Here is a 12,261-nt window from a genome sequence, read left to right on the forward strand (position 1 = left end):
GGAGCTAATTTCCCTAAATGTTCATAATTTCTGTCCAGAAATTTCTAGGCTGCAGTCACCCCTGGAGGAGTGACTCTATGGTTTCACCATAATCCAAAATCTTCTCCTGTCAGTGCTTCCTGCCCTCTCCTCATTGCACCTCTGATAATCCCATGGTCTCTCAGACCCCTTTCTGAGCTCTTGCTCATTTGGGACTTCCTTTGCATGCCTATGTTTTGCCACATCCTGGTACATCCACAGAGTTGTGATGCACCCCAGTTTCCTTCCATGCCCCAGTTGGTACTGTGATAGGGCCCTTGGTACCCCGCAGTTAGATGGCATCGGATGGCGGCTCAGTGAGGGTGTGATAGAGGAAGAAGCAGTTGGGAGCTGGGGCTTAGGAGCCAACTGAACTTTCCCCATCCCAGCCCTATTCTTTATGGTTATCATGATTGTGGACAAGCACCTTTGTTTCTGGCCTCCAACTTCTTCTATAAAACAGGATAATAATGTTAGCAGTTACCTGAATCGATTAGGCAAGTAATGCGTGTGAACCTCTTGGCACTATATCTTGGACGGAGTGTGTATTAGGTGAATGTTATTACTGTCATCATCATTATCATCATCATTGGCAAAATGAAATAGGCTGACCATGGAAGGATTGTTACTAGAAAAAAAATAGCTCCCATTTATCACATACCTTCTATGTGCAAAAGTACATTTTACTCTTCACAACTGCCTTACAAAGTCAGTATTAACATCCATATTCCACAGATACAGAAACAGAGAAATGTAACCACTTCCTCTTTCTGAACCTCAATTTTTTTATCTGTAAAGAGAATGTACCACCTATGTCAGGGAATGAGGATTGGGAATTGGAATGAGGATTAAACAAAACATCTTATGAAATTTCTTATTACAACATCTGGTTGAAGGGAGTTGCTCGGTAAATATTAGTTGATTATGAATATAAAAAGAATTAGATCCAGTATGACAGAGACTTTAAGAGAGGCATTTACTATATGCAGTAAGAACACAGAGAAGAGAGGGATTGTCTTGGAGATTATAAGAGGCTTCTTTTTCTATAGTATGTGAAGAAGCACCACCTAACAGTTGTCTTCAAATAGATCTTAAAGACTGAACTCGGAAATTGCAAAGAAGTTGCATTCATTGACTCAGCCAAAGAAAAAATTGTCTAATAACGAGAAGTAGCAACAAAGTCAGGGAGATCGAGGTGATGCCATCATAGCGTCAGACAGTGTCTCTATCAGAGGGAGCTGGATTCTCTCATTGAGTTAGCTGCTCAGTCATGTTTGACTCTGTGCAACCCCATGGACTGTAGCCTGTCAGGCTCCTCCATCCATGGGATTTTCCAGGCAAGAATACTGGAGTGGGTTGCATTTCCTGCTCCAGGGGATCCTCCTGACCCAAGGATCGAACCTGTGTCTCCTGCATTGCAGGCAGACTCTTTACTGTCTGAGCTACCAGGGAAGGACCTTAACCAGAATGGAATGGATTTTTGCATTTATAGTAGCCATGTTTGAATTACAGATTGAACTCTTTCAGTTCTAGAATCTTATCACTCTTTTTTACCTCAGGTTGCATTTAGCCCAAAAAAGAATAGATGCTCAATAAATGTTTGTCAAATAGGTTACCCTTCACACACACACACACACACACACACACACACACCTGCCTATTCTGGTAAATCTGTTATCCTTCCCCATTTTGGATGTCCTACTGTGTTTCTCAGTCCATCGTCTATTCCCCTACTCCAGCTGAACCCTATCCTGTTTATCCCCAGATGAGCTTAGAGTCTACTCTCCTAGTCAGACATGAAGTCAGGCCCCAGATGATTCAAGGGCCCCTCCAAACCTTAGCTGCCAGGGATGGCAAAACATGGAACCTATTGGCAAGTTTAGCAATTTAGGCAAGGCAGCTCGGTGTGAAAGAGGCAAGTGATTGTTTCCAAGTCTGCTGTAAAAAAAGACAGCTTGGCGAGATCCCAGGCCAAGCTCCCTAAAGATTCTGCCTCCACCTTTGTGTCCAACTTTGAAACAGCATCCTTGGCAGGAAGCCATCCTCCCAGAGGCCCCAGGGACTATTTCCTCTACATTAACTCCCACAGGCAGGTTGTAACAGCTTAACTGTTGGTCAGAAGGCATCTTTGCCAGGACTTTCCTATTGATTCTTCCTGAATTGATTTGGCCCCATCTTCTGCTGCTTCATTAATATAGAAGGTAAACGAAGGAGTGAGCCATTGGCTTGGGAAGAAAAAAAGCAGAAGGGATTCCTTTAAATAGTAACATCTACGCTTTCCTGGCTCAAAAATGGCTTGCCTTCGTTTAGACATAACATGTCATAAGCAGACCTGTATAAAGCTCACTACTTCTGGAAGCTTCTGCATGCACAGGGAGCCAGTTCCTTCCTTACCCTGACTTGGTCTGAGCTTAGAATCTTTCACCTGAGAATAGTTCAGGGGAAAGTAAGTTTCTGTAATCGGGAAGCCACATTAACGTTTGAGCTCCATTATGTACAGCCTCAGGCAAATCCTTGTATCCCCAGAGCTCCTTCTTCCTAAATCTCTCTGACTGTCTTGGCCCAGTGCCCCTCACATGGCTTCTAACTGATGTACTTACTACTAGTGAAGAGCAGCATGACATAGTATTTAAGAGCCTGGTCTCTGGAACCTGACTGCCTGGGTCTGAATCCCAGCCCTGATGCTGTGTGACCTTAGGAAAGTTACTACGCCTCTCTGTGCCTTTGTTTCCTAATCTGTGACCATATCTCGTAAAGTTGCTATGAAGGTTAAGTAGTACAAACACCAAGGACAGTTTGTCGCTCATCCCAAACCCTATGTGTTTGCCATCACTATTATTAGTATTTCTGCCACTACCATGACTTCTGTGATGTGACCATCCTGAGCATCTTTAGGCTTCTAACATGCACTGTAAGCTAAGGCCTGGGGCTTCTCCTTAGGACGAGGAGAAAGACAAGCTCATCAAAATACTCTAGTCTTGTAAAATTTCATTGAGAGGTGGGGGAACAGACATTAACTGGTCAGAACAAAGCTTAACAGGTGATTTTAAGCCTGGGGCACCAACTCTATCGCAGGTGCCTATCTCATCTCATCATCCATATGTAACCCAAGAGGGACCTGCCAGGATCAAACAAGATCCCATGGTCCTGGTCCCAAAAGACTGAGGCAGGGATGACCCAGCACAGAGGCCACACCAAGTGTTTTCCATACAAAACTAAAATTGCATTAAACTGAACTGAAATAACATTCTGCTCTCACAAATAGATCTGCAAAGTCCGTCCAAAGTAAAATCACTGGCCAACACCAAATCCGCCTATTTGGTCAGTGAATTAATATGTCTTTATTTGCTTCGGTTTTTTTCTCTGCAATTCAAATTGTGTGCTATTTTGTACTTTCCTGTTTGGCAATCAGGATGCCCCCAAGGCATTTGCTGGCCTGGGGACCAGAGTGGACAGGGGAGGTGCAGGGAGGTCACGGTTCAGCAACAACAGAAAACAGTTTCCAAACTTGAAGTTGGCAGCAGGTCTGACCATTCCCACCACCTTGATGTGGCGGCTGGAAGCCAGCTGCACAGATGGGGTTGGCTGGACACAGGTCTTCTTTATTCTCCTCCCTGCTGGGCAGCAGCCCCCACATTGTCTCCCCAGTATCCTCCACCAACTGAAGCTACATGGGTGTGAACTGGATAGGCATCCGGGAAAATGGGTTGGGTACTGTTGGAGGTGACAACAAGAAATAGAAGTCCCGTTTTCCACCTCCAGCAAGAACCTTCTAGCAGGAAGACAACATTAAAATTTCATGGCTAGCACCAGTCAGAGAGGTGGGAGTGAGGTGTAGCCTGAAATCTCAGTCTTGGGGGCCTTTTATACTCTTGGGTTTCTGAGTATGTGGAGTTCAAAAGAAATAGTTTAAAAGCAGATAAGAAATTGACCAGGCTATATGTACTTATACCATTGTCATATAGATATTTAAATGTATGTGCTTGTGAGTGCTAAGTCTCTTTGCAACCGCATGGACTATAGCCCACCAGCTCCTCTGACCATGGGGTTTTCAGGTAAGAATACTAGAGAGGGTTGCCGCCATTTCCTGCTCCAGGGGATCTTCCTGACCCAGGAATCGAACTCTTGTCTCTTGTGTCTCCTTCATTGTAGGTGCATTCTTTTACCCACTGAGCCATTGGGGAAGCCCAAATGTATGTGGGGCCCTCATGAATATATAATACATCTTAGGATCCAGGTACAAACATGTATCTCTATAGAATTTTCTTTATTTCCTTTAAATAATTTTTTTATTTATTGGGGGAGGAATAATAAGCGCTTACAAAAACAAGCAAAACAAGGCACATCCCTTCCAGAAATAATTGTATGCTTCCTGCTCCCACCCATCCATGGTAATATAGACCACAAGCAGCATAAATTTTAAACGAAAACCAATTTTGATGCCAACAGGGTTCTGCTTCCAATGCAGCTTGCTGGTGTGTCCCGAAAGTGCACATCTGCTGTTCGTCAGCATATTCAGAGATTCAGAAAGGGGCCATGAGCTGGCCCTACCTCCTGTCCTCTTCCTTCCACCTCCTATCCAACCATCTTCAATCAAATCCAGACCTTTCTGCTCCAAACTGTTTGGAATTTGGCTAAGTTTAAGAGCAAGGATCCCTTACCTGAATTAATATATACCAAGGGAAGACCTTAGATTCTGCCTATCTTTTAGTATCCTGTCGAGAGCAGTACAGAGCCTCTCCATGATGTAGGAGTTGATTAAGCCATGTCGCAGTCTAGTGGGTGAGATACTACCTCTGACACACACACACAAAGTACCTCTGACACACATATACACTCTGCCCCATACCTGTCTCTCAAAGGCCCTTTTGCTGGCTTAATGTACAGTCTTTAGGACAACAGCAAGAATAACTAAGCCACATCTGGCCAGAAGACAGAATGAACTTCTGCAAAAGCAGAAATCACTATTAATGTCAACCCCAGAGAAGGGCTGTCCTGACAGCAGCAGGCAGGATGTAGGTAGGTACAAAAGCATGGACCCTGGGATCACCCATCTCTTGGGTCTGGACTTAAAGGAAGAGAGGGGTCTAGGAGTTTTAAAATGATGCCCACTCCCATGGAAGCACTCTAGAAATCAGGAAGGGGGGATGTCTGCAATCCAGCTTGTCTAATGGTCACCTGATGTTTATTCGCCAGTTGTCATTCTCAACAGGGTGACAGAGGAAAAGTCCTTTCTGAGGTCAGAGTACTCACAATAAAGGCAGTAAGCAAGAGATTCTATAGCCCACCTGGCTCAGCCACCAAGCAGTTCTCACTTCCTATGCATCATGGAGAGCCTGCATTTCAGCCTCTGCAAGTAGGGCAGCATCAGGCTCTCTCACTTCCCCAGTTGCCTTTCCACTAATGAACTGTCAGTTCCTTGCCTTTCTTTGCATCACATCAGTAAGTCTAGGGAAGAGGGAAGGAACTAGAATGCATTGGTGACAACTACCACGCATGGAAGCCCTCTGATGTGCCAAGCAGTGTGTGCATGTTATCTCACTCTATCCTCAAGGCAACCCTATGAGGTGACTATTATGGTCCCCATCTTCCAACTATGGAAAAGAAAATCAGATACCCTGAAAACAGTTTTGCGTCCCAGTGGGGGAAAAACTTGGTAGGCCCCCAAGAAAGCAGACTGGCTCCAATCTTTTCCATTAGATTTGTACTGACTGCAAAAGAGTTCGTACTTTTTCTGCAACTCCTCCCCACCCCCCCACTGTCAGTGCTGCTAAGAATCAGAGAAGACTGTCTCTAGGAGGAGCAACCCCTTTATAATCCCCTCTGACCCCCACATCCTCTGACTACCCACTTCCTTTCCAATCACTGACACACGTGTCCTCTGATTATTAACAGGAATCCATAAGTAATCACCATCAGCAGTATAACAGAGTATCATCTGTTAAGCACCCTGTGCTCCCCAGCAAGGCTTTCAGGGAAAAAGAAAAAAAAAAAACAAACTTAAAAACCACAAAACCTACTGATCCATGAGGTTTCTCACAACACTATGAGCCTGAGGTTAATCAGAGTGATTAATTAGGTGAGGCAATGCACATGTAAAGAGGCACTTTGTAACCCTGAAGCTAAACAGATGATTTGTGGCCGTGTTGCTGGTGGTGAGGGCTTGTAGATTCTCAGATGTACTAACCAGAGGGAGACAACCAGGGACCCAAAAGATTCCTATAATTCAGCCTTTCCTCATTTACTGAGGGTCTTTAGCATCCACCTCCCATGGCCTTTTCAAGCACCTCTTCAATTATCTGCTGCCTCTTCGGGGACACTTTGATGACACTTTGATGATGTTCATGTTTGAGGAAAGGGCCTTAGGAATTAAGGGTGGGAGGAAGCAGCCTATGGGATCCACCCTACCTGAATCCTTCTGGTTCCCAGTCTGTTTGTCATGGCCACCCCAAACTCCAAAAGCTCCTCTGGAAAAACTCAGAAGCTGAAAGGTCAGATCAGGAAAGCCCTATGGAAGTGACCATGATACACGGGAATGAACGTGCGCAGAGCACATGGCACCTGGATGAAGTTGTTGCCCTATCTCTGTGTGACCTGGGGCAGGACGCTTCCTATCCAACCTTATACATTGGTGTCATGATTACCAAGCTCAAAAGGTTCTTATGATGACCTCATGGCCCTCCCCAACTCTACCAAAACTGCTCTCACCCATGACCTCCATGGTACTCAGTCCAATCAGCAGAGGGTTCTTCACCCTCCTCTTACTCACATGCAGCCTGTGCTATTCATACCAGCTGTACAGCTGACAGCTCCCACACTTTTGCATCCTCCAACCCAGAACTCCCATGACCTTTGACTTATTTATCCAATATACCTGGAAGTCTAAGACAACATCTCAAATTCATCCCATCCAAAGCTGAGCCCTAACAGCCCTCACCCACACCTCGGCCTCCCATCTGCTTCCTCATCTCAGGAAGTGGCAACTGTCTCCACACCAGCACACCACCTCCTTCCTACTTTCCTTCATGCCAAACAAGCCACCGTTCCCAGGCCTTTGCCTTTGCAGCGCCACTGCTGGAGCACTTTTCCTTCAGTAGCCACATGACCCCCTCCTTCACCCCCTCCTGGCCTCCCCTGACCCCCTACATCCCTCCCCCAGGCATTCCCTATATCTGCCGGCCAGCCTTACGGTGCTCAGCACACCAGCCCCCATCTGCCGCATTATAGAGACCTTGTGTGTTCATTGATTGTCTCTCCCCACTAGAATGTAAGCCTCATGAGCAAGCAGGGTCTTTGTTCTATAACTACTGTAGCCCAAGCAACCAGAAGAGAGCCTGGCAGATAGCAGGCCCCCAATATGTATTTGCTGAGCACATGAAGCTAAAAGTGCCACCCACATGGAGGACAATTTGAAAAAAACAAAGCTCCTCTGAGCAAGTTCTGGCAAATGACCAAGTCTTTCGGAGACGTATGCTATCAAAAGGGGCTAATGGCAGGCCCCAGTTCACAGGGTCAGATAAACATCTGTCCAGTAATAGTTTATGGTACTAAGTTCACAGGGATCTGGAGATAAATGAAGCCCTGGAGGAACTTGGAACCGAGTTACTGTGAAATACGAAAGACAGGAAACAAGTGAATGGTATTCAAACCTGGCAAACACAGCCAGTATGCCCCAAAGAGGGGCAAAGCCTGTCCCAGGGAAGGGCGTCAGGAGCTCCGTAGAGGTGGCATCTGATTTGGGTCTTAGCTCATTTCCTGGTGAAGAGACTCAGTTTGCTTTATCTGAATCCAGAGGAAGTATAATAGAAACCTGGACCAGACTTGGTGGGGAGAGCCTAAGAAAAACAGCTGGGAGTGAGCAGAGTCCCACCTTTCCGGGAAGAAGGCCCTGAGAACTTGAGGGGTGCGGGCAGGCAGGGCAGGCTATGTGGAAAAGAATGCTCCTCAGAGAAGTCTCACAAATAGGCTTTTCCTGCATCCTGTCCTGGCCCCTCGAGGGCACTTCTGTCTGTCTATTTCAAAGGCCCTTTTTGTTGATGTCAAAGCCAAGGCCAGACTGTTCAGATGCACTCCCAATCAAGATAGGGAGTCTCCAGTTCAAAGCCTGTCCTGACTAACTCTTTCCTTTAAGTAAAAATATTAATCTTGGTTTTATTTAAGCAGGGTTTTTTTTTTTTTTTGGCAAGAAATAAACCCCTGCAGCTAAAAATAAACCTGAATACACACACACACACACACACACACAGAAAAATCTGGAGGGCTGCAAATCATTTCAACCCAAGTTTCCATCTCAGGGAAAGCTATTAAAACCCAGAGGATATTAAAACCTCTTTCTGCACAGACTCTTGTTTCTCAGTGCCTGCCTGTGTTCTGAGGTCTGCCCCCCACCCCAGGCAAGGCTGTCCTGTGGATGCCCTGTCCTGGGACTCTTGGCAAGGGGCAAAGGGGGCTGGCAGGGTCCTAGCTCTCCTCACCTTGTAAGCACTGCATTTCTGCATGAGCAGGCCAGGAAACACAAAGGGGCCCCTGCTGACGTCTGTTGTATGTGAGATGAAGGGGCCAGAGGAGGGAGGAAAGGAACACAGTCCCAGAAAGGTCAGGTTGCCTGGAATTTAGAAGTTACTGAAAAGGGAACACAAACAAAATCTGCATCTCACTCCTGCTTTCATGTTTCAAATGGTGACCTCAATTTTAAACTTCTAAAAGGCAAAATTTAAGAATCACTACCTGGGCACGTGCCTAGATGTGGTATCAATACATGTCATTTCCAATCCAACTACTTGTAAAGTCAGCTACTCTCAGTTTCTTCTAGTGGCCACGGCCACCTTGGGGGAAAGATAAGGATCATTTGGCCCAGGAAAAGCAAAGTCCCAGGACTGGCTGGTCCTTGAATTCAGGGCTGGCTCACCTGGAGCTTGATGGCCAGCTCTGAAGGGAGATGGTGTTTGTGTGATCTGGGTTTTCTAGGAGACCAGTAAGGCAGCTGCCCTAAAGTCCTCACCAAGCACAATTAGAGTCACAGAGGCTTTTGCTCTGAGAGTGCAATCAGGAAAGGAGTATCAATATCCCAAAGCACGGAAAGTGGGAAAGGTTGATCCTTCACCCACAGCCCCCCCCTCATTCTCCCAAGAACAAATAGCAGCAACAATCCCATCCTAAGGCTCCCTGGTTTCCCATCATTGACAGGATTGTTTTGAGGAGCTCAACAATGTATATACTGCTTCCAGAGCTGGGACCCTACCTCAAGACCTGCCCTCCACAGCCTCCATCACCCCACATTGCATTTGCCCCACTACACTGGCCTGTCCTGTAATGCCCCTTGTCTCTGTGAGGATGACTTTCTCCCTGGGCATCTGTCCACACAATCTTTCTTCCTGCACAACTCACCCAGCTGAAATGCCACCTCCTCCTGGAAGCTTTCTGTCCATCCCAGGCCACACCAGTCCCTCTTGTCTTCTGCTCAGCTTCTTTTCTTCCCACACAGATTTCCTAATAATCAGTTTCTGGTGCTCAGTGGCCTGTGTTATTAAACAGTGGGGGCTGCATCTGGGGCTCTAGAACCGAGTACAGTGCCTAGAATGTGGCAGGGGTCCCCCAAGAATGTTTGTTGAATGAAGGAATGGATGACACTGCAGGAGGGAATCAAAGGTAATACAATAAAGGGAGACAGGGATGGTTTTGTGTTCAGGCTGTTGAAGTGGGGGGTCCAGAGTCCCAGCTCCTAAGGGTCACCCAGACAAGAAGAGGGGTGCAGGGAAAAGTGTGATCCGAGAAGCCAGAATGAGACTGAAGATTCACAGCTGAAGAGGTGAGTCACGGGGTCCTGATACAGGAGACACTGGTTAACACGTCTCTGGAGAGGGTCAGCACCCTAACTCCACCCACAGATGACAAACCCAGGGCCTGGCATCCTAACGGAGGTCAGTGGTACCCACCCCTCCTCCTTTGTCCCCCTTCTCCCTCCTCTTCCTCCTCTTCCTTTATCATGAGTGATTGGAATTAATTCATTCACTCATGCTATTCATTCAGATGTATTTGAGGGACTACATGCCTCAGATCCTGTGCTGTGCCTTAGGGTCTGCAGTCAGCAGGTAGAGGAAGCCCCTATGTCACAGAAGCTTACTTCTATCTTGTGAGAAGAGAAGCCAGGTGGTCCTAGTCAGAGAGCCATGGGGGCGTGCAGCAGACACACCCGGCCAAGCGAGGCATACTTTCCATGCTTGGGGTGCTGACAGTCCCGTCCTGACCATGCTTTGCAGAGCAAGAGCCTCAGCGATTCTAATCATGCTTGGTGAACACTTTGAGGTAGTTGACTCACTGGCCTCCTAGAAACTCAGATCACACTAGCATCTCCCTTTGAAGATGGTCCTCACTCCCCAAGTGAGTCAGCCCTGAATCTAGCCCTGGTGGTGCTATGGATATGTCTGGGGAAGGCATCCTGCTTGAGCTGGGATCTAAGAAATCACCACAAGTCAGCCAAGAGAAAGAAAAGGAAAAGGTCTTCAGGTAGAGGTGGAACCAGAGGCAAAGGCCTGGAGGCAGGAGAGCCTAGCCCATTAGAGTGACAGGAAGCAGAGTTGAGACAAGGGGCAGGGGACAGCGAAATCCAAGAGGTAGGCAGGGATGCTTGGCTTGTGGGGGAGGGAGCCTTGTTCCAATACATGGCAATGTCATTTCTCAGATGGGATTTCAGTCTTTCAGGGCAGTGATGAAGACTTATCACTTGGTCCTGCCAGCAGACCTCATGATAACATGGGCCTAAATGAGTAGGTGCCAGAGCCTCAAGAAAGACCTAGAAAGACCAAGCCTTGCTTGCCCCACTAAGCATCAGACTCAACCAGTGAGCCCTTTTCAGTTCACATCCTATCTGTGATCTTCAAAGTTAAGATTTAATGAATCTGTATGCCCCACACCCTCCTCTCCAGCCCCTCAGCCTCTTCCGGGAGTTTTCCAGGGTGTTTTATCAGGCTCAGCACCAGTGTGTCCCAGAGTGCAGAGTGCATACCAGCCTCTCGAATGTTCTATCCCACTCAGTTCAGAGGTGCTGACCTGCTCACTGTCATGCAGGCACACGGGTGAGGGGTGCTCAGAACACCCCCCACCCGCCAAGTACTCCAGCCCTCCCCAGGGGCCCATGGGAAACTTTATCCCACACAAGAGGCTACCAGAATAGCAGCCTGGTCTTAAACTATGGCCCCTTTGAAGCAATGCCCAGAAAAATACCGTGCCGACGCATGGTTCTCAGAACTTGGAGCTCTCAGGTCAGGTCACTTCGTGAGACCAGAACAGCTGGCAACATCTCAGGAGTTGTCTACAGTATTTATCTTACTTTCTTGCTAATTGGGATGTGTTTGCTAGGAGAACTGGGCAACTCCAGGATGGGTCCTGGAGCAAGAAAGCCAAGGGACTGACTGCCCTTGTTTGCACACCAGACCTGCAGATGGCTCTTTGCAGACAGCGAATCTGCCCCCAAAATGCATCAGAGGCTGGTAGAAGACTTTGTTGTGGTTGCAACAAACAGCGCTGACATCTCTGGGGACTATACAGCACAGATGCCGAGAAGACCCTGGTGCTTTTATACCTTACTCATTGAGTAGCTCGTAAAACAGTGAAGGCTTCTCCCTCCTCTCTTCAGCTTCCCAAACTTCAGCCGGAAAGACTGTGGACACCAAATGGACACAGCTTGGAGGGTTGCAACGAAAGCAGGTGTTCCCTTGCCCCAGTTCACTCAGAATCTTTTCCCCGTACCCTCAGCTCACCCCAGAACCCAGGGGGAAGACCCTCAGACCAAAACAGGTGTGAGAAGGACTTGGCTATACCTCTTCACGCTCCAAGACAGAGATCAGGGACAGCTAATGCTGAGTGCATGGAAAAATGGCTAGAGATAAGATCTAAGTGCCTTTTAAGGAGGCCAGTCTCAGTTTTAAGAAAAATAAGTAGAGAATGCTAACTGCTGCCCTCTTTGGTCAAAGTGGGTAAGAGCAGAATTACAGTCCATCCTTGGTATTTTTGAACAACCTGCCCTGGCCTAACACTGTGATTGGCAGGGGTGTCAGCGGTAAAGAATAAGAGCACCTACCCTTTGAACAGTGCTTGAGCCTCTTGTTCATTCAATAAGTATTTCTTGAGTGACTACAACTTGCCAGGCTTTGTGTCCCAGGTGGAAACACATAGGAAATCAAATGTTATATCTAATCCTTGAAACTAACTTGCAAGATATACAGTATGATTTCTACTGGGTCA

The 12,261-nt window shown here is 47.1% G+C and overlaps 2 protein-coding genes across 3 annotated transcripts in view; one reads left to right on the forward strand and one right to left on the reverse strand.

Annotated features, from left to right (window-relative positions):
- SYN3 (synapsin III) overlaps positions 1 to 12,261 on the forward strand; it is a 484,704-nt gene that overhangs the window by 166,614 nt on the left and 305,829 nt on the right. The window lies entirely within an intron of this gene.
- Positions 1 to 12,261, reverse strand: part of TIMP3 (TIMP metallopeptidase inhibitor 3) — a 60,250-nt gene that overhangs the window by 14,543 nt on the left and 33,446 nt on the right. The window lies entirely within an intron of this gene.

Source organism: Bubalus bubalis, chromosome 4, assembly GCF_019923935.1.
Source record: "Bubalus bubalis isolate 160015118507 breed Murrah chromosome 4, NDDB_SH_1, whole genome shotgun sequence".
NCBI classification, from domain to species: Eukaryota; Metazoa; Chordata; class Mammalia; order Artiodactyla; family Bovidae; genus Bubalus; species Bubalus bubalis.